The following is a 22171-nucleotide window of genomic DNA, read 5'->3' on the forward strand; positions in this document are numbered from 1 at the left end:
ATATTGAATTTTTCTTTCTCTTACTCCTTACATGTTTATTAATTGGTGTGCTGTAAAGAAAAGCTGTCTCTTCTCCACTTATTTACTCAGTTGTTTATATCAGAACAGGCTCATGGCTAATTATTTTATTCTGTAGGTTATAAGCCAATACTATAATTATTTGTTTTGCCCAAGTTTTCCCTGGTTTAGCCATTGGGAGCATTGTCAACTTGGCTCCTGTGTGTTTTTGACATGCCCTGTTATTTTATGAGCACTTCCTTACTTTCTATCACAAGATGTCCAGGTATATATTGTACTTTCCCTGACCCAGCCCTAGAGTCTCTATTTCTCCATGGAGTCCTGGGTTTGTTTTGTTTTACAGGATGGTACTTAGAAACCAAGATGTGGCAGCTGAGTGTGCTCAATACTGCTTCAGTGTTATTGTTTCTAGGCCTTATTAGGGGACAGATAGACTATCCTATTCTAATGTATATATTCATACTCACATACAGCTGTGTTTTTATATCTTGATTACATATATTAAAACCAGTGCGAAGAGGCGGAGTCAAGATGGCGGTGTGGAAAGATGTGGAGTTAGCGTCTCCGCACAACTAGGGTGCCTGCCAGCCGCTGGTAAGGGACTCTGATGCCCAAGGAGACGGGAGAAACACCAAAGTGAACCAGTAGGACGTAGAGGGACTGAGGGGGGAGGAGAAGTGGAGGCCAGACAGGATCAGTGCCCCTGAGGCCAGGGAGATCAGGAGAGTCAGGTGGAAGAGACTCTCCAGGAAGAGCGGGAGAGGAGCGGAGGGTGATCCGCTCAGGCTGGGGAGCCTGCTGAGCCCCATCCAGCCCGTGTGGGTCCTGGGGGCATAGGAGGGAGGCCAGGAGATCAGGAGAGGCAGGCAGGAGGGGCCCTGCCAGACTGGAGGAGCAGGAGAGGAGAGGAGGGCGTCTGCCCCGCCCACCGAGCCCAGGAAGCCTGCTGGGCTCCCAGGTGAGGTCCCCGCCCTCTGAGACCAGGGGTGGGGGGCACGCCTGGGCCCCTTCTGTTTCTTGAGCCTAAGACCCACTCCCCACAGCCCCCAGGGCCTTTTCCAGCCCTGTGGGTCCTGAGCATTGGCCCCACCTGCCACCCAAACCCCACCCTTGCTTAGGCCCTGCCCTCCATAGCCAAAGCCTCCCCCCCCGACTTTTTTTTTCCCCTCCTCCTCTTTTTTACTATTGTGGTACTGTTGTACCTTCCGATTGTTTGTTCATCTATGTTTTTATTTTTATATTCTTCCTAACATATCTGTTAGTTTCCTAGTCTAATTATATTTTTACCTTGTTCTTGTTGTTTTTTGCTTGTTTGTTTGTTTGCCATCCCTGGCAGCTTGCAGGATCTTGGTTCATGAGCCTGGGGTTGGGCCAAATCTCCTGCAGTGGGAACTCCAAGTCCGAACCACTGGACTAACAGAGAACCTCAGACCACAGGGAATATTCATTGGAGTGAGGTCTCACGGAGTTCCTCATCTCAGCACCAAGACCCAGCTTTACCCAATAGCCTACAAACCCCAGAGTTGGAAACCTCAGGCCAAACAACCAGTAAGACAGGAACACAATCCCACTCATAAAAAAAAATTTTTTTTTAAATGAGACAGCAAAAAAATATGTCATAGATGAAGGAGCAAGGTAAAAACCTACAAGGCCAAATAAATGAAGAGGAAATAGGCAATCTACCTGACAAAGAATTCAGAGTAATGATAGTAAAGATGATCCAGAATCTCAGAAATAGAATGGAGGCACAGATTGAGGAAAGGAAATACAAGAAATGTTTAACAAAGACCAAGAAGAACTAAAGAACAAACACAGATGAACAACATAATAACTGAAATGAAAAATACACTAGAAGGAATCAATAACAGGATAACTGAGGCAGAAGAACGAATAAGTGAGCTGGAAGACAAAATGGTGGAAATAACTGCCAAGGAGCAGAATAAAAAGAAAAGAATGAAATGAATTGAAAACAATCTCAGAGACCTCTGGGACAACAATAAACGCACCAACATTCGAATTATAGGGTCCCAGAAGAAGAAGAGGAAAAGAAAGGGTCTGAGAAAATATTTGAAGAGATTATAGTTGAAAACTTCCCTAACACGGGAAAGGAAATAGTCACCCAAGGCCAGGAAGCACAGAGAGTCCCAAACAGGATAAACCCCATGAAAAACACACCAAGATACATATTAATCAGACTAACAAAAATTAAGTTCAAAGAAAAAATATTAAAAGCAGCAAGGGAAAAACAAAAAATAACATACAAAGGAATCCTCATAAGGTTATCAGCTGATTTTTCAGTGGAAACTCTGCAGGCCAGAAGGTAGTGAAGGTAGTGGCAGGATATACTTAAAGTGATGAAAGGGAAAAACCTACAACCAAGATTATCCTACCCAGCAAGGATCTCATTCAGGTTAGATGGAGAAGTCAAAAGCTTTTCAGACAAGCAAAAGCTAGAGAATTCAGCACCACCAAACCAGCTTTACAACAAATGCTAAAGAAACTTCTCTAAGTGGGAAACACAAGAGAAGAAAAAGGCCCACAAAAACAAACCCAAAACAATTAAGAAAATGGTAATAGGAATATACATATCAATAATAACCTTGAATATAAATGGATTAAATGCCCCCACCAAAAGACACAGACTGGCTGAGTGGATACAAAAACAAGACCCATATATATGCTGTCTGCAAGAGACCCATTTCAGATCTAGGGACACATACAGACTGAAAGTGAAGGGATGGAATAAGATATTCCATGCAAATGGAAATCAAAAGAAAGCTGGAGTAGTAATACTTGTATCATAAAATAGACTTTAAAATAAAGACTGTTACAAAAGATAAGGAGGGACACTCCATAATGATCAAAGGATCAATCCAAGAATAAGATATAGCAATTAAAATGTTTATGCACCCAACATAGGAGCACCTCAATACATAAGGCAAATGCTAACAGCCATGAAAGGAAAAATTGACAGTAACACAATAGTAGTAAGGGATTTTAACACCCCACTTATACCCATGGACAGATTATCCAAACAGAAAATAAATAAGGAAACACAAGCTTTAAATGACACAATAGACCAGGTAGATCTAATTGATATTTATAGAACATTCCACCCAAAAGTGGCAGAATACACTTTCTTCTCAAGTGCTCATGGAACATTCTCCAGTATAGCTCACATCTTGGGTCACAAATCAACCTCAGAAAATTTAAGAAAATTGAAATCATATCAAGCATCTTTTCTGACCACAATGCTATGAGATTGGAATTCAGTTACAGGGAAAAGACTGTAAAAAACACAAATACATGGAGGCTAAACAGTGCACTACTAAATAACCAAGAGATCACTGAAGAAATCAAAGAAGAAATTAAAAAATACATAGAAACAAATGACAATGAAAACACGATGACCCAAAACCTATGGGATGCAGCAAAAGCAGTTCTAATAGGGAAGTTTATAGCAATATAATCTCACCTAAAGAAACAAGAAAAGGGCTTCCCTGGTGGCGCAGTGGTTGAGAGTCTGCCTGTCGATGCAGGGGACACGGGTTCGTGCCCTGGTCCAGGAAGATCCCACATGCCATGGAGTGGCTGGGCCTGTGAGCCATGGCCACTGAGCCTGTGCGTCTGGAGCCTGTGCTCCGCAACGGGAGAGGCCACAACAGTGAGAGGCCCGCGTACCGCAAAAAAAAAAAAAAAAAAAGAAACAAGAAAAATCTCAAATAAACAATCTAACCCTACACTTAAAACAACTACAGCGGGGCTTCCCTGGTGGCACAGTGGTTGAGAATCTGCCTGCCAATGCAGGGGACACGGGTTCGAGCCCTGGTCTGGGAAGATCCCACATGCCGCGGAGCAGCTGGGCCCGTGAGCCACAACTACTGAGCCTGCGCGTCTGGAGCCTGTGTTCCGCAACGAGAGGCCGCGACAGTGAGAGGCCCGCGCAGCGCGATGACGAGTGGCTCCCGCTTGCCACAACTAGAGAAAGCCCTCGCACAGAGATGAAGACCCAACACAGCCTACAATAAATAAATAAATTTATAAAAAAAAAAAAAAAAAAAAAAAAAACAACTACAGCAAGAAGAACAAAGAAAACCCAATGTCAGTAGAAGGAAAGAAATCATAAAGATCAGAGCAGGAATAAATGAAATACAAACGAAGAAAACAATAGCAAAATCAATAAAACTAAAAGCTGGTTCTTTGGGAAGATAAATAAAATTGATAAACCCTTAGCCAGACTCATCAAGGAAAAAAGGGAGAGGACGCAAATCAATAAAATTAGAAATGAAAAAGGAGGAATCACAACTGACACTGCAGAAATACACAGGATTACAAGAGACAACTACAAACAACTATATGCCAATAAAATGGACAACCACGAAGAAATGGACAAATTCTTGGAAAGGTACAATTTTCCAAGACTGAACCAGGAAGAATTAGAAAATATAAACAGACCTATCACAAGTAATGAAGTTAAAACTGTAATGAAACATCTTCCAACAAAAGTCCAGGATGAGGTGGACTTCTCAAACATTTAGAGAAGAGCTACCACTGATCCTTCTCAAACTCTTCCAAAAAATTGCAGAGGGAGGAACACTCCCAAATTCGTTCTACAAAGCCACCATCACCCTGATACCAAAACTGGGAAAGGATATCACAAAAAAAGAAAATTATAGACCAATATCACTGATGAACATAGATGCAAAAATCCTGAATAAAATACTAGCAAACAGAATCCAACAACATATTAAAAGGATCATACACCATGATCAACTGGGATTTATCCCAGGGATGCAAAGTTTCTTCAATATATGCAAATCAATCAGTGTGATACACCACATTAATAAATTAAGGAATAAAAACCATATGATCATCTCAATGGATGCAGAAAAAACTTTTGACAAAATTCAACACCTAATTATGATAAAAACTCTCCAGAAAATGGGCATAGAGGGAAACTACCTCAACATAATAAAGGCCATATATGACAAACCCACAGCAAGCATCATACTCAATGGTGAAAAACTGAAAGCATTTCCACTAAGATCAGGAACAAGACAAGGATGTCCACTCTCGCCAGTCTTATTCAACATAGTCTTGGAAGACCTAGCCACAGCAATCAGAGAAGAAAAAGAAATAAAAGGAATACAAATTGGAAAAGAAGAAGTAAAACTGTCACTGTTTGCAGATGACATGATACTATACATAGAAAATCCTAAAGATGCCACCAGAAAATTACTAGAACTAATCAATGATTTTGGTAAGGTTGCAGGATACAAAATTAATGCACAGAATCTCTGGTATTCCTATACCCCAACAACGAAACATCAGAAAGAGAAATTAAGGAAACACTCCCATTTACCATTGCAACAAAAAGAATAAAATACCTAGGAATAAACCTGCATAAGGAGGTGAAAGATTTGTACTCAGAAAAATATAGAACACTGATGAAAGAAATCAAAGATGACATAAACAGATGGAGAAATATACCATGTTCTTGGATTGGAAGAATCAATATTGTGAAAATGACTATACTACCCAAAGCAATCTACAGATTCAATGCAATCCCCATCAAACTACCAATGGCATTCTTTACAGAATTAGAATAAAAAATTTTTACAGTTCGTATGGAAACACAAAAGACCCTGAATAGCCAAAGCAATCTTGAGAAAGAAAAACGGAGCTGGAGGAATCAGGGTCCCCAACTTCAAACTATACCACAAAGCTACAGTAATCAAGACAGTATCGTACTGGCACAAAAACAGAAATATAGATCAATGGTACAGGATAGAAAGCCCAGAGATAAACCCACGCACATGTGGGCACCTAATTTATGACAAAGGAGGCCAGAACGTACAATGGAGAAAGACAGCCTCTTCAATAAGTGCTGGGAAAACTGGAGAGCTACATGTAAAAAGAATGAAATTACTACCTAACACCATACGCAAAAATAAACTCCAAATGGATTAAAGACTTAAATGTAAGACCAGACACTATAAAACTCTTAGAGGAAAACATAGGAAAAACACTCTTTGACATAAACCACAGCAAGATCTTTTTAGACCCACCTCCTAGAGTAACGGAAATAAAAACAAAAACAAATTGGACTTGATTAAACTTAAAAGCTTTTGCACAGCAAAAGAAACCATAAACAAGACAAAAAGACAACCCTCAGAATGGGAGAAAATATTTGTAAATGAAACAGACAAAGGATTAATCTCCAAAATACACAAACAGCTTATGGAGCTCAGTGTCAAAAAAAAACCAAATGAACAATCCAGTTAAAAAATGGGCGGAAGACCTAAATAGACATTTCACCAAGGAAGACATACAGATGGCCAAGAGGCACATGAAAAGATACTCAACATCACTAATTATTAGAGAAATGCAAATCAAAACTGTAATGAGGTATCATCTCACGCCGGTCAGAATGGCCATCATGAAAAAATCTACAAACAATAAATGCTGGAAAGGGTGTGGTGAAAAGGGAACCCCCCTGCACTATTGGTGGGAATGTAAATTGATACAGCCACTATGGAAAACAGTATGGAACTTCCTTAAAAAGCTAAAAATAGAACTACCATATGACCCAGCAATCCCATTACTGGGCAAATACCCTGAGAAAACCATAATTCAAATAGAGGCATGTACCACAACATTCACTGCAGCACTATTTACAATAGCCAAGACATGGAACCAACCTAAATGTCCATCGACAGATGAATGGATAAAGAAGATGTGGCACATATATACAATGGAATATTACTCAGCCATAAAAAGAAACGAAATTGAGTTATTTGTAGTGAGGTGGATGGACCTAGAGTCTGTCATACAGAGTGAAGTAAGTCAGAAAGAGAAAAACAAATACTGTATGCTAACACATATATATATGGACTCTAAAAAAAAAGGTACTGATGAACCTAGTTGCAGGGCAGGAATAAAGAGATAGATATAGAAAAAGGACTTGAGGACATGGGGTGAGAGGATGAAGCTGGAGCTAAGTGAGAGTGGCATTGACATACATACACTATCACGTGTAAAATAGTTGGCTAGTGGGAAGCAGCAGCATAGCACAGGGAGATCGGCTCAGTGTTTTGTGACCACATAGAGGGGTGGGATAGGGAGGATGGGAGGGAGGCTCAAGAGGGAGGGGATATGGGGACATGTGTATGCATATGTTGTGCAACAGAAACTAACACGGTATTGTGAAGTAATTATACTCCAATAAAGGTCTATAAAAAAAGTGCAATCGCAAATATCTTCAATTCCAGTACACCACTGCAAAGTTCATTCTAGATTTCCACTTTTCTGTATTCAAACTGTTCTGTGATAGGAGGAAACATGTCTTCCACTGACCACAATATATTTACTTACTTGCTTAGTCCTAGAATGCACAAAGCATCAGAATTGCCAACACACACCTATCCTTATTTGGGGAATATGGGGAGCCTTCTTTTTGTCTTTAGCTGAGGGTATACAGACCAAATACAGTGTTCATATCATCTTAGGAAGTTAACATCACTGTGATGGCTTGGTCTTCCTATCTGAGAAAAAGGGGTACCTTTGTGTTTGTTTAAGTCTACTCTGCGTCTTTCAAGAGTTTTTGGAAGATTATGTTATTTAGGCTTTGCACATTTTTTGTTAAATTTATTCCTAAGTATTTTATCTTCTTTGTTGTCACTGGAAATGTTTTTTTCCTACCATTATGTCCTCTCTTAATTATTTGTATTTACATCAGATGTTTATTTCTCTGTATTAATTTTTCATCTTGCTACTTTACTGGATTCTTCTTTTGTTTTCATTGTCCTATTAAATCCCATTTTGCTGATGAGAAATGATGTCAAGCACCTCTTCCCATGCTTATTAGCTATGCTGAAGTCTTTTCAACATTATTTAAATTTTGTGGAGGGAGGAATTTCTAAACTAGTGATGCCAGGAGCTGCAAAGTAGACCCAGTCTCTCTTATTACTCCTTCCTCCTTCCCCAACTCTGCATCTCAGGATTCTGCCCTTTCAGGAAGAGATATTGGACAGAGAGGAAGGGCTGCCTCAGCCCTGATGGAGCATGAAGGCAATACATGTAAAGCACTTAGAACAGTAATTGTTGTTGTTATGATTGTCATTATTATCAATGACCATTTTGAGGAACAGATGTGGAGCCATCGCAGTAGGATCCCTCACAACTTGGAGAACAAGTAGTGCTCATAAAAAGGTGTGCTTGGGCACTGCTCTGTTTTTTTTTTTTTTTTTTTTGCGGTACGCGGGCCTCTCACCGCAGTGGCCTCTCCCGCTGCGGAGCACAGGCTCCGGACGCACAGGCCCAGCGGCCATGGCTCACGGGCCCAGCCGCCGCGGCATGTGGGATCTTCCCGGACCGGGGCACGAACCCGCGTCCCCTGCATCGGCAGGCGGACTCTCAACCACTGCGCCACCAGGGAAGCCCGGGCACTGCTCTGTTTTGATGTTTTACAGGGTGGGTAGATTCAAGGGAATGACACCGATTTGAGGCTTTAAAAAAATATATATAGTTCCTTCTCCTCAGCACTGCATTCACAGGTTCTTCAAGAGAGAAGCCCCATGAAGGGGCGCATGACCAGTGGACTTCTGGAAGGCACATCACAGGTGAGTTAGGATTTTTTTTCTGCAATGAGACCCTAGAGAATAAAGGTTAACTCTAACCCTAAAGAATAAAGTCATCTAGTAAAACAGAGATCCTCATGAATACTGCAGATTATCAACTGCACCGAGCTTTAATCCCACGTCCAAGGACAAATTTTAAAAGAAGTGAGATTTTTCTTTTTTCCTTACTTGTTGGAGAACAGCTTCTGTTTCACAGGCACACAAATTTAAACAAATATGTTTTCCAGTATTATAGTAAATTATGAAATGCACTTACAAAAAGAGAAATCCATAATCCAGTTTTTTTAATCCAGTTGTTTTTTGGGTATACAGTTTTCACATTTCATTGTACTTACATTTAAATTTCACCATTAAATACTGAGCATAAGTATATGCTGACCTTATATTCATATTTTTTTTGAAATGTAAAGATAAATGGACAGATGGCTTTTAAGGATGTGATGTGTTAGACATTATAGAACATATTAAACAATTAGAGAATCCAGAAGGTGGTAAAATTCTGTCTATATACATTTACACATTTAGCGGCCCAAGTAAACTCTATACAGACAGGAAGACATATGTAAAGCTTCGTGTTGCAATCCATTCAGGATTGAACTGAGGTCCTGGGTTGCTGACAGTCTCCCCTTGTCTTCAGACTTCAGACAAACTAAGGAGTCTTTGTTAGTCCACAAAAACCATTGAATTGTACAAGATCCCTGTTTTTCAGGAGAAACAGTAGCAACAATATAGATTAAGGAATTGGCTCCTACCAGTTAGCATGTAGGGGCCGGACTGAATTGAGCAGGGCTGGTTGGAGGTTGGAAATCCAGCTGGATATTGCAACTCGGGGCCAGGATCTGTCCATTAGAACCACAGGCTGGAAACGCAGTCTAGAGGCAGAATGGTTCGTGCTTTCCTCAAAAATCCTTGTTTTCCAAACAAGTTCCTGAAATGCTTTCCTCAAACAGGGCCCGCAGCCGGTTTTAACAATTTGGTTGATAATTAGGATAATTCTTCTTTTATCCAAAGAGTTGGTTTTCGCTGTCTACAAGTATGTACATGTATTTGGCAAAACACAAAAAAACAAACCTGGATCCTACAGTACACACCACAGTGCCTATGTAGTACCTCCTTTTTTTCAGCCAAGAACTTTGCCCTTCTCCCTCAGGCCTTGTGAGTAAGAAAGTGTTTGCCGGTTTAGCGATCAGTGACATTCCGAGATGTAGACGTCGACTTCTCCCAAGAAGAGTGGGGACTCCTGGACCCCGCTAAAGAGAGAACTGTACACAGCTGTGATGTCAGAGACTTACCAGAACCTGGTCTGGCTGGGTAAGTGCGTCCAGCCCTTAATTCGGCATCTGTTTTCTGCTGTATCTTCCTCCTTCTGTTGGAAATCTCTGGGGGACTACAGTGGCCTTTACTTCATTTTTTTGTTCCATGTTCCACGAAGAGTACAGTTAGAAATGGACAACTTCCTCTTTCCCATCCTTCAGAAAACCTTTAAACTTTGGCCATTCTTTGTTGTTTATTTTGTTTTGTTTTTTGTTTTTTAGGGTTTTTTTGGTCTGCGCTGCACAGCTTGCGGGATCTTAGTTCTCCCACCAGGAATCGAAACCACGCCCTCTGCAGTGGAAGTGCGGAGCCCTAACCACTGGACTGCCAGGGAATTCCCTGGCCATTCTTACAAGGACTTTTATCCTGATTCCTGTGGTAGTGGCTGAATTCTTGGATCATGATGGCATGGCCAACTGCCATTTCTTTCTCTTTCCAAAGGCATTTCCATTTCTGAGCCCGACGTAGCTTCCCTCTTGGAGCAAGGCACACAGCTAGCCCTGGGTGATAAGGGCCGAGGAGGCAAGATCTCCACGGGTAGGAGAGTAGGGAACCAAGCAAAGGGAAGGACGTACATGCAAAAAGCCGGCTGCTCCCTGATGTGACTGCAGTTTTAAGGTGTTTGGACATCTCCCTTCAGAGGGTCTTTGGTTTGAGCTCCCCAGTAGATCCAGCTTTCATCCTCAGTGGTCAACCTACTCTCATATCTTTTTTTTTTCATATCTTTTAAAATAATTACCTCCAGCCTCCAAATGTGATTGTGTCCTGCCGACCCTCCCCCCACACACCCATTTGTGATCAGCTCTCCATCTTTACTCTCTGGATTGTTTTCACCACCTCATCCTTCATTCATTTCATAAGGCTGTTTTCTCAAAAACATTCCTCAAAGCTTCTGTTCTCTTTATCTTTCCAAAAAGCTCTTACTGTGTCCTCCAATTAATTAAATAAATATATCCATCCAAGAGCTATTTCATTAACAAACATATTCAATCTCTAATTCTCCACTGTGAGTCCTGTCATGCTCAACCAGTGAAGAGTGGCTACAGAAGAGAATCTCCTCCATGGCTTCTGGCCCATTTACAAGACTTTATCCAGGGGAGAGGTCTAGCTGTGGACTTCTGGATTCTGCACACATTCACTAAGAAGTTTTCCAGGTCCTTGTACCACTCTGTGAGTTATATTAATCCATAGCAAGATTTCCACAATGGAAACAGTTCCTAGAGCTGGATGCATTCTAGCAAATCCACATGTCTTCAGATGACAGTAAAGGAGGCCTCGGTGAGACCTAAAACTCACATTTTGTGGTTTGGTGCAAACTTTCCTTGTCCTCAGATACTTCTCAGGTGTTGCTTTAGGTGCCATTAAGATAGATAAATAAGTTACCACATACACCCCCAACCTTGTGATTTCAACATCATGATGTTGCCTTACTTTCTCTTTATGACAAGACTCATCCAAATAGCAAGCAGTCATGTAATTTAAATTTTGTGCAAAGGGCAGAGAATTGGGTTTCACAGTGTTTAAATTGCACATACAACTCCAGAGTACAATGTACTGAGTGGTAAAGAAAACGAACCATGTCTAAGAAGGGAAAGGATTCACTACTGAATGGTTTTGAGATCCAGAAAAGTTCTCAGAGAAATGTTTCAGGGATAGGCTTTGAAAAATAAACAGGAGTTTTCAGAGGCAAGTTGAATAAGTACATTCAAGTCAAGGGGAAAGGACTGCAAACTCAAGAAAATTGAGATACCTGAATTTAGCTCCCCCAGAAATTGTAGGTTAAATTTAATCCTGTCAAGCCATGTGCCTTGCCCCACCATCTCTGCTTTACTTTTCTCTGTGGCCCTTATTTTGCTAATTTATTATACTTTTTTTTTTTTTTGGCCATGCCATGCGGCTTGTGGGATCTTAGTTCCCCCACCAGGGATCAAACCCAGGCCCTCAATAGTAAAAGCACAGAGTCCTAACCACTGGACCGCCAGGGAATTCCCCATATTTATTTTTTTAATGTGCATCTTTCCAGTGCCAGAATGTAATCTCCATGAGGGAAAGAATTTTCTCCAGTCCCTAGAAAGGTGTCTTAGATGTTGTAGGTCATTAATAGTTATTTATCAGTAAATCAGTGAATGCAGGGAGGGCCTTATTAATTCATTGACTTGAACTTGGGGCCTTAATGCAGTTCTGCTGAAGGAATCTCATAAGCCTTAGGGCTTAGCCCTTTTGGTTGTAACCCAAAATCAGACAGTGGTCCCATGGTTTGCCTAGCTACACTGATAATTAAATGTATACCCTTTCTGGGTGGCTTGTGTGATACTGAGGGCATTAAATGAAAAAGACGGAGATTGTTATTGGAATAAGTACGTCTGTCAGGATTCAGGATCTAGAGAGCTTTCAACTACAATGTTTAACTGGTCTTTATCTGGAGGAACCCTGCCTCTCCTAGCCCATCCACTGCTTGCCTGACTGGTAACCAGAATCTGATTGTAATACTGCCCAGAGTTTGAATCGTGGAAGGATAATAGGAAGATATGAAAAACACTGAGGAATCATTCAAAGCATTCACTACGATTTCTCAACCTAGTCAAGGAAATGCTTGTGGGTATGGATTTTTGGAGGTACTTATCCAAACAAAGTAGATCAAAATTCTGCTTTAGCAAAATGTATTGACGTGGATTAAATCAGGAGAGGTTATTACAATTTCTGGAGTGACTGGCGTAGACCTGTACTCAATAATCTATAGGATATTAGATGACATCTTCATGACGGAAATCCATTTGTACAGGACTTGAAAGTATTGGGTAAACTGCAGTGCCAGAGTGGATGACCCAGCAGAACTTCTGTGGACCTTTGCATGAAGCAACACCAGATTCTTTAAAAAGCTCTTGCTTGCAAAGCGGAACTTTTTGAAAAGAGATCTCTGATCGCAGATACCCTCTTTGGGTAGAGATTACTTCTCTGCACTACTCAAGTTTGATGCAGGCTGGCAATTGACTACATACACCCTTGTAACCAAGACCCAAATCAAGATACATTTTCATCGCCCTCAGAGGAAACCACTTTGTTGTTTAGACTTCTTTTTCTTCCTTTCCCCTCACTTCTTCCAATAATGGAATCAGGCTGCATACAGTTTTGGTTTGTTTGTTTTGGTGTCTCTGGCTTCCTGCACTCAATATAATCTTTTTGAGATTCACCGATGTATCTTTCAGTAGTTTATTCTCTGCTGAGTAGTATTCCATGGTGTTAATATACCATAATTTATTGTTTATCCATTCTCCTGTTGACAGATAATCTGGGTTGTTTCTGGATGTTTGAATTATGAGCAAAGCTCCTATGAACATTCTTGTATATAACTTTTTGTGAACACAAAATAATGATGCTCCACACTGAAGTTTCTCGACCTTGGCACTATTGTCATTTTGAGCCTGATAACGTTTTATTGGTGTTTTGGGAAGGGGGCTGCCCTGTGCATTGTACGATGTTTAGCAGCATCCCAGGTCTCTAATCACTGGGTGCTAGGAGCCCTTCTTCCCCAATTTGACAACCAAAAATGTCTCCAGACGTTGCCAGATGTCCCCTGAGAGGGGGCAAAATCACCCCAGTTGGGAGAACCAGTGGGATAGTGGTTACACTTGGGGAGGTGCTGATGTCTGGAAGGGACAACAGGGGATTCAAAGGTGCTGGTAATGTTCTTTTTGTTGTTCAGGGTGCTGCCTACATGGGCAGGTGGACTTGTGAAAATTCATCAAACCGTTTACTTACGATTTCTACCTTGTTTTGGTGTGTATACTAAAATAAACATTTATAAAAAGTAGTGCACTGGGAATTCCCTGGCCATCCAGTGTTTAGCACTCTGAGCTTTCACTGCCAAGGGCGCGGGTTCAATTCCTAGTCGGGGAACCGCGCAGCATGGCCAAAAAAAAAAAAAAAAAAAAAAAGTAGTGCATTCATTCATACTGAAGATTTCTTAAATATCTGAGATTAAGCCTCATTACCAAGGGTAAGAAGAGGAGCCTCCACTGTTTCTTGTTCTAGAAAAGAGAAAAGAGCTTCCATGTCCCAATTTCAATTCTCATATTTTAAAGTGCTATATGGCTATCGTTGAGAACTTTGATGGTGCAAGAACATGACAGGAGGGAAACAAAGGCCATCTGTGATCTCATAACTGAAAGAGAGCTACTTTTCATATATATATATATATATTTTTTTTTTTTTGTGGTACGCAGGCCTCTCACTGTTGTGGCCTCTCCCATTGCAGAGCACAGGCTCCAGACGCGCAGGCTCAGCAGCCATGGCTCACGGGCCCAGCCGCTCCACGGCATGTGGGATCTTCCTGGACCGGGGCACGAACCCGTGTCCCCTGCATCGGCAGGCGGACTCTCAACCACTGTGCCACCAGGGAAGCCCACTTTTCATATTTTGATGCAAAACTTAGATACATTTTTACACCCACACCTCTCTTTCACATTGTCTATATGTATGAATGTGTAATTTGCAAAACTGGCCATGGGGTGGGGCCCAGATATTTGGTCAAACATTATTCTGGGTGTTTCTGTGAGGGTGTTTTTGGATGGGATTAACATTTTAGAAAATTAAAAAATTGTTTTCTTTGGCTGTGCTGCACAGCATGCAGGATCTTAGTTCCACAACCAGGGATCAAACCTGTGCCCCCTGCAGTGGAAGTGTGGAATCTTAACCACTGGACTGCCAGGGAAGTCCTGTGGGATTAACATTAAAATTGGTGGAGGGACTTCCCTGGTGGCGCAGTGGTTAAGAATCAGCCTGCCAATGCAGGGGACAAGCCCTGGTCCGGGAAGATCCCACATGCCTCAGAGCAATTAAGACTGTGTGCCACAACTACTGAGCCTGTGCTCTAGAGACCATGAGCCACGACTACTGAGCCTGCATGCCACAACTACTGAAGCCCGTGTGCCTAGAGCCCGTGCTCCACAACAAGAGAAGTCACCAGCATGAGAAGCCCGTGCACTGCAATGAAGAGTAGACCCCGCTCACCGCAACTAGAGGAAGCCCGTGCGCAGCAACGCAGACCTGACACAGCCAAAAATAATAAATAAATAAATAAATAAATTTATGTTTAAAAAAATCATGCTTTAAATTTGGTGGACTTTGAGTAAGCAGATTGTCCTCCATAGTAAGGCCTGAATACAACAAAAAGACCAGCCTCCCCTGAGCAAGAGAGAATTCTCTCGCAGTGGACTTTGGACTTCATCTGAAACATCAGCTCTTCCTGGCTCTACAGCAGATGGCCTTCAGGCTGGAGCTGAAACATCAGTGTTCCTGGGTCTCAAGCCTGCCAGCCCACCCTGCAGAATTTGGATTAGCCAACCTCTGTAATCAAGTGAACCAATTCCTTACAACACATCTCTATGTCTATATACATCCTATTGACTCTGTTTCTCTGGAGAAAAACCTGACTAATACAAAGTGCCTGCCTATCTGTGTTTCTAGCTTGACCATGAACTCCTTAGGTGCTGACACTCTATTTTATTGGTTTCTGAACTCTCAGGATCCAACATGTGCCTAGCGAATATTTGTTGACTAGAGTTAAACTGACAGTATTTTAAAACCATGAAGGACTTCCCTGGTGGTCCAGTGGTTAAGACTTTACCTTCCAATGCAGGGGTTGCGGGTCCGATCCCTGGTTGGGGAGCTAAGATCCCACATGCCTTGTGGCCAAAAAACTAAAACATAAAACAGAAGCAATATTATAACAAATTCAATAAAGACTTTAAAAATGGTCCAAATCAAAAAAAATCTTAAAAAAAAATAAAATAAAACCATGAATATCTCATCTTCCTGGAGTATTAAGTGGGACCCCCATCTGCACTGGACACAATCTCAGTAGAGATTTTATAGGAAGTATTGTTGTTTTTTTTAATAAATGATGATAATTTTTTAAAAACGTTTATTTATTTATTAGGTTGCACCGGGTCTTAGTTGCGGCACGCGGGCTCCTTAGTTGTGTCATGTGAACTCTTAGTTGCAGCATGCATGTGGGATCTAGTTCCCTGACCCGGGATTGAACCCTGGCCCCCTGTATTGGGAGAGTGGAGTCTTATCCACTGTGCCACCAGGGAGGTCCCCAGGAACTATTGTTTTATATGAAATATATTTTCTGGTTCTTAGGGAGGGGAAAGTCCTTATCTAAGATCCCAGGAGTATTTTAACAGTCGTAAGCTTTGTTTTGCATCAATTTGCATATCGTATCTCTTAAAATGTGAGACAACTAGTATGACTTATTTCTTCCTGTCTTAGCCAACTGCTGTGACCTTTAAAGCACATAAAAATTACAACAAGGTCCTACTGTATAGCACAGGGAACTATATTCAATATCCTGTAATAAACCATAATGTAAAAGAATATGAAAAAGAATATATGTATACATAATATATATATATATATATATGAATCACTTTGCTGTATACCAGAAACTAATACAACATTGTAAATCAACTATAATCCAAAAAAAAAAATTTAAAAAGTAAAGTATGCAACAATTACTAATAAAATCAGTTGCCCTTTCTTCTCTCTCCTGTTTGGGTAGAAAGTAGGCCGTTGCTCCTCTAGATTCTTAGTGTTTTGTGAGGCCTGGTCCTTAGAGTGTTGTCTAAGGCAGGCTGGTGGCTTTTCATTTGGCCTGTTCTGCTACCTGACCTTTATTCTCCCTCTTTGAGGTTGTCATCGGTCTGGAGAGCTGCCACCATCACAGGTACCATCAGCCTTATTCTTGGACGAAATATCAACAAATCAGGCCCAGGAGTTTCAGAGGAACCTCTGTGACAAAAGGCCCCTAGAGCTAGTGCATCTTTAGGAAGCAGAGATAGGGACAGAATTTGCCAGAAAGGGTGGCTGTCACCCCTTCGTGTAAAACTGAGATGATGCCAGGGCCGGGTCGGCTGCACCCCTGAATATACTATGTTCATTTGGCCAGCGAAGCCGGTGGGGTCCCTTGCTTGCTAATCATTCGTCGACTTGCTCAGGCATGCGGATGTCACGGGGAGACTCACGAGGCCTCCAAGAGAGAAATCTCAGCTTCCAGGACATAGAGCCGTTGCACCTGGGGCCTCTGTCCGGAAGGTGGCGCTGCCGTACTGCGAAACAGCATTTCCCACGGTGATTTTTTTTTTTTTTTAACTGATGCGTTCTTTTTTTTTTTTTTTCTTTTCTTTTCTTCTAGGATGTCATACCGTTTTCATTAGGAACCTCTGTTTCCCAACTGCCAAGGCTCACTTTGATGACGTCAACAACGTGGATATTCTAAATTCTGAGTCCACCAAACGCAGTGTTGGGTGGAAAAAATCCTACTCTCGCCTGTGTATCTCATCACCGGTTTCCTTCTCTAAGATAATCATAGTTCTACCAGAGTTCTCCTAAGGGCCCCACACCCAAAGTATTATATCACAGAACTACAATGCCTTTATGTTTCTGCTTGTTTTCCCAACAACCTGCCCAATCCTAGATCCAGGAGTCTTATGCATCTCTGATGACAGTGAATTCCAAACTTGGCTGTAAATCTGAATCACCTGACCAGAGGGTTAGTTTAATTTTAATATTTTCTTACTCAATAATTTAAATTTTCTAGTGATTCAAATAAAACAAGAACATATTACTTTATGAAAGAGCAAAATATATATATATATATAGATCAGTGTCTTCTCAAACCGTTTTTCAGTATTGTCCTCCCAAGAAACCTTTTTTAGGCTTTTCTTTTTCTAATCATTCCCACCTCCATGAAATTTTAATACCACAGAAGTACTGTTTATGTTTATGTATATGTTTATGTATGTCTGTTTCTTTTAAAGAATAAAGGAATGTTTTTCCCCCACCAAGAATCATTTTTTTAAAAAAATCAATTTTTGCCCCCTTGGGGATGATATTGCCCCAGTGGAGAACTATAATATGCTATATAATAACATACTAATATACAATAAATGGAGCAAAATTTCCCTTGGATAAGTCTTTACCATTTGAAGATTCTTCCCAAGAAGTAACTAAAAATAACTTTGGTCTGAATGATTCCAGACACTTTTGTAAATATTATCACATACATACATATATGTACTCATAAAAACCCAACAGGGATGGCATCGAACAAGAAAACTATAAACCAATATTATTTATCAATATAGATGCAGAACTTCCAAATGCAGTGTTAACAAATTTAATCCAACAACTTCACTGAAGAGTAACCCACCATAACTAAAAAAGGCATATCCCAGGAATAAATGATTGCTCACATTATTAACACAGCTCAGAAAATGGATAGTTTAAAGAGGAAATAATCATCTCCGTAGGTTCCAACAGATAAATTTCATCCAAACCAGAGAAAACTGTCTGCAATTTCAAAATGGAATAAAATCTCTTAGTATGATTCAAAAGCCTAACAATACTATTTTTAATGGTAAATATTGATAGTATTTCTGGTCAAGACAGGAACAATACAAAGAGACCCATAATTACCATGACAATTAAGTATTATATCAGAGAAACTTGCCAGCACACTAAATCTAGAAATAAGAGGTAAATGTTGGATAGAAAAAGAAAAAAAATGTTATATGGTTGTACAGCTTAGACATTCAAGAGATTCAGCCAACAAAATAATGGAACTGACAAGCGGATTAAAAATCCGGTCTGATCTAGAACAGAGGAAGAAGCAATCTTACCCAAGTAACCAGTTAAAAATGTAATCAGAAAAAAAAATCCTTCCCAATGGTGATGAAGCCAATATAAACCTTAGGAATAGATTTAGTATGAAAAAAATACTAGACTGGAATGAAATATATACCTATAAAATATTAATAAAGGAGAATGTAAACAACATGGTAAATGGAATGTTATATTCCTGAAAGGAAAAATTCTTAATTTCAAAGATATCTGTTCCCCCACCAATTAATCTATAAATTCACTAAAATTCCAATCCACGTACCAATAGTATTTATTAGGAGATTTTCCAAGATAATTTTAAAATCCACACAAAGGAGGAATCCACGAGAATAAATACCACAACTAGGCAAATGGTGAACCCTTACGTAGGAAGTGTGGTACCCACTATCAAACACAGAAGTATAAAGTTCCCACTATTAAAACAGCGTGATAGTTGTTCCGTAGAGAAGAGGGGGTTGTGAGCTACGAAACAGATACCTAGTCCAGAAATAGATGGATTGGATTCACATATAGAGATTTAGTATACAACAGAATTGGACATTTCAAATCAGCAGGAAAATAAGACTATTATTCAGTAAATGGTCTTAGAATATTTTGGATATCCACGGCAGAATTGGTGGAGGGTAATACTTAAGGCGTCTCTGAGTTCAAATAGAAAAATGAGAAAATACAAACCGAAAGACTACATAAAAGTGTTACTGCAAACAAAGTGAATACTAAATGGTAGAATATAACAGTAGATTCAACGTAAAGAATCTCCCGCCGCCCCCTTCCCCAAATGAGCCGATGTTGAAATTCAGGATGAAAGTTTGAATGATGGTTAAAGGTTGCAGTGCTCTGACTACTCATTTTTTGACACTAAATATTCGAATTTCCTCTCCTCTCTATTCCTCTTCCCTGTTTTCTCTACAGCCTTTTCAACATTCGATATACTATTTATTTTACTCATTCTTTGGTGGTCTGTTTCCATTCACTCAAAAGTAAGATCTGAGAGGTCGGGGGATTTTTGTGGGTTTTTTTTCCTCTGCTATATCCCCCTGAATGGCTTTTCCTTATTTACTTCAACTTCCAAGGCAGCTACTAATTTACCGTTTTCTTAGTCTCCCATACCACGGACAATTTACACTCTGGTCAGGGGCAGAATTGGGTTCAATCCCAGTGATCTGGTTCAAAGACGTGCGTCTCATTCACTGCTTCTGAACAGTGATAATAACGACATTCCCATTTTGCAGGTGAGAAGTGTACTAATTTGCTGTTATCACAGAGGTGATAGAGCCCATTCGGGGTTCCCTCGCTGATCTTGCTGCCATAAAACTTAGCACAGAAAGAAAATCACGTTCCTACAGACAGGCTCAGAGGGCCGCACTCGGAGCGACTCGGCGGTCACACGGACACAGACAGCGTTAAATCACAGGTACACACAGGAGCACACCAGGGGCTCCGCCGCACCTCGCTTAGACCCCGTAACTAGGGACGCTTCTGGTCTCCAGGCGCGGGAGGGGCGAGTGCGCATTCCACGGGCCTGCGCACACTCGCACCCAGCCACGCCACGCCCCTGAAACCCTGGGCCCCGACCCCCGATCGTAGTCTCTCCGCTGAAACCCTGGGCCAAGCCCCTAGAACATAGTCACATACCTGCGCAGGCACTCCCGCTCTGACGCTAAGGTTCCGCCTCCCATTCTCATCAGCCTAAGAACACGCCCCTCTCCGTTAAACCACGCCCCGTCCCGCGCCCCTCGAGTCTAACCCCTCCCCTTATTCCGCCCACCTGGGAGATTGGGCGCCTGCGCACTCGGTTACCGGGCGTCGGCTCCGAAGCCCTTCGGGTGAGTGCGGCTGGCTTCCGGGGGGAGGCCTGTGGGTTGTTTTGGGTGGTCGGGTGTCCAAGCCCGAGGGCGGGGCGGGGCAGGGCAGACGAGGCAGGCGGCTCGGACCCGGCCGTGAAGCCCGGGCCTCGGCGCTGCTGCGCCGTCGCTCTCGGACCGACTACATTTCCCAGAGGCCTGCGCGGTTGCGCCGAGGCCGCGGCTCGAACCGGGTTCGGGGCTGTGTGTGAGAGACAAGACTGGACTGTGAAAAGTCCAGAGAGAGTACGAGCGGGGTGTGTTGGTGTGGGTGTGAGAGAAACGGGTGTGCCTGTAAGAGGTCAGCAGGTGTGGGGCCCCGGGAGAGACTGAGAGGGAGAGATCGTGAGGGCGGGTGTGTGTGTGTGAGACAGAGAGAGACCTGTGAGTGTGAGAGACCGAGAGCATGTTGGTGTGTGTGAGGGAAACGGGTGTGCCCGAGTGTGAGAGGTCAGCAAGTGTGTGGGGCCCCAGGAGAGGCTGAGAGGGAGAGATCGTGGGGGCGGGTGTGTGTGTGTGAGAGACCGAGAGCATGTTGGTGTGAGCGTGTGAGACTGGAGTATGTGTGTCCGGCGTGTGAGGCTGTATGACAGTCCGTGTGTGTCCGAGTGTGAGGGAGACCCCAGTGTGTATTATGTGTGTGTGAGAGAGGTAGCAATTGCAGTGTTTGTGTATCTATGTGTGTGAGAAATCCATGTGTCTCTGAAACAGAGACCATTAAGAATGTGTGTGTGTGAGAGAGAGAGGAAAACTAGTGATGTGCGTAACACCAAAGTGAGTAGGAGACTGTGAACCATGGACTGTCACCACAAGGCTTGCAAATATAGTTTCTGTGAGGTTGCGGAGAGCGTGGGTGTGAGTGAGACAGAGATGAGGGGCAGTGAGCCATGGGTGTGTGTGAGAGAATGAGGTTGGGGCTATACGTGTGATGCTTGTGTATCACCATGTGTGTCTGTACCCATGGCCTCTCTGAGCCTGTGATATATGTGACTGCATATGATGTGCCTTCCGTTGGGTGCTTGTGATTGTGTCCTCTGTGTGATCAGGAGGTATGTGAGGTCTTGTGTCAGTGTCTGTGTGTTACCCTGTATGGTTGTAACTGGCCCTGTGTGACTGTGGTGTGTGTGGGGAGACTACTTGGAAGGTTGATAGCTTTGGCTTCTTTGTGTGTGTTGCTTTATGGAACTGTGTGTTGCCAGGATAAGGATCCCGGAGTAGAATTCCCTGCTCCCAGTCCAAGAGTTCCAGTGAGAAGCAAGAGGTGGGGCGACTGGAGCTCCTGACTGAAGCAGGAGACACCCTCAGTTCTGGGTGACAAAAAGGAGGGGAAACCGAGGGGTTGAAGACAGAGATGAGAGTGAAGGTGGCAGAATTGGGTGCTAAAGGATCCACTGTCCCAGGGTGAGAGGAAAGCAAAGCCCCTGGGGGTTTGGCAGGAGAAGGTGGATAACCCTGGCCTCTGGTGGCATTTAGGAGTCAGGTTTTCAAACTGAAGACTGTATCAAAGCATGAAGCAGGGACGCAGGAAGAGAAAGAGTCCACCTTTACCTACAAAATATAAAGTAGAGGAAACAGCTATGTCATGGGATCATTTTTAAAATAAGGTGAGAGAAGATAATCTATGCAGAGTACCTAGCACATCTCATTATTTTTATTCATAATAAGACCAAAGAA

This window comes from Hyperoodon ampullatus (genome assembly GCF_949752795.1).
Source record: "Hyperoodon ampullatus genome assembly, chromosome: 18".
NCBI lineage: Eukaryota > Metazoa > Chordata > Mammalia > Artiodactyla > Ziphiidae > Hyperoodon > Hyperoodon ampullatus.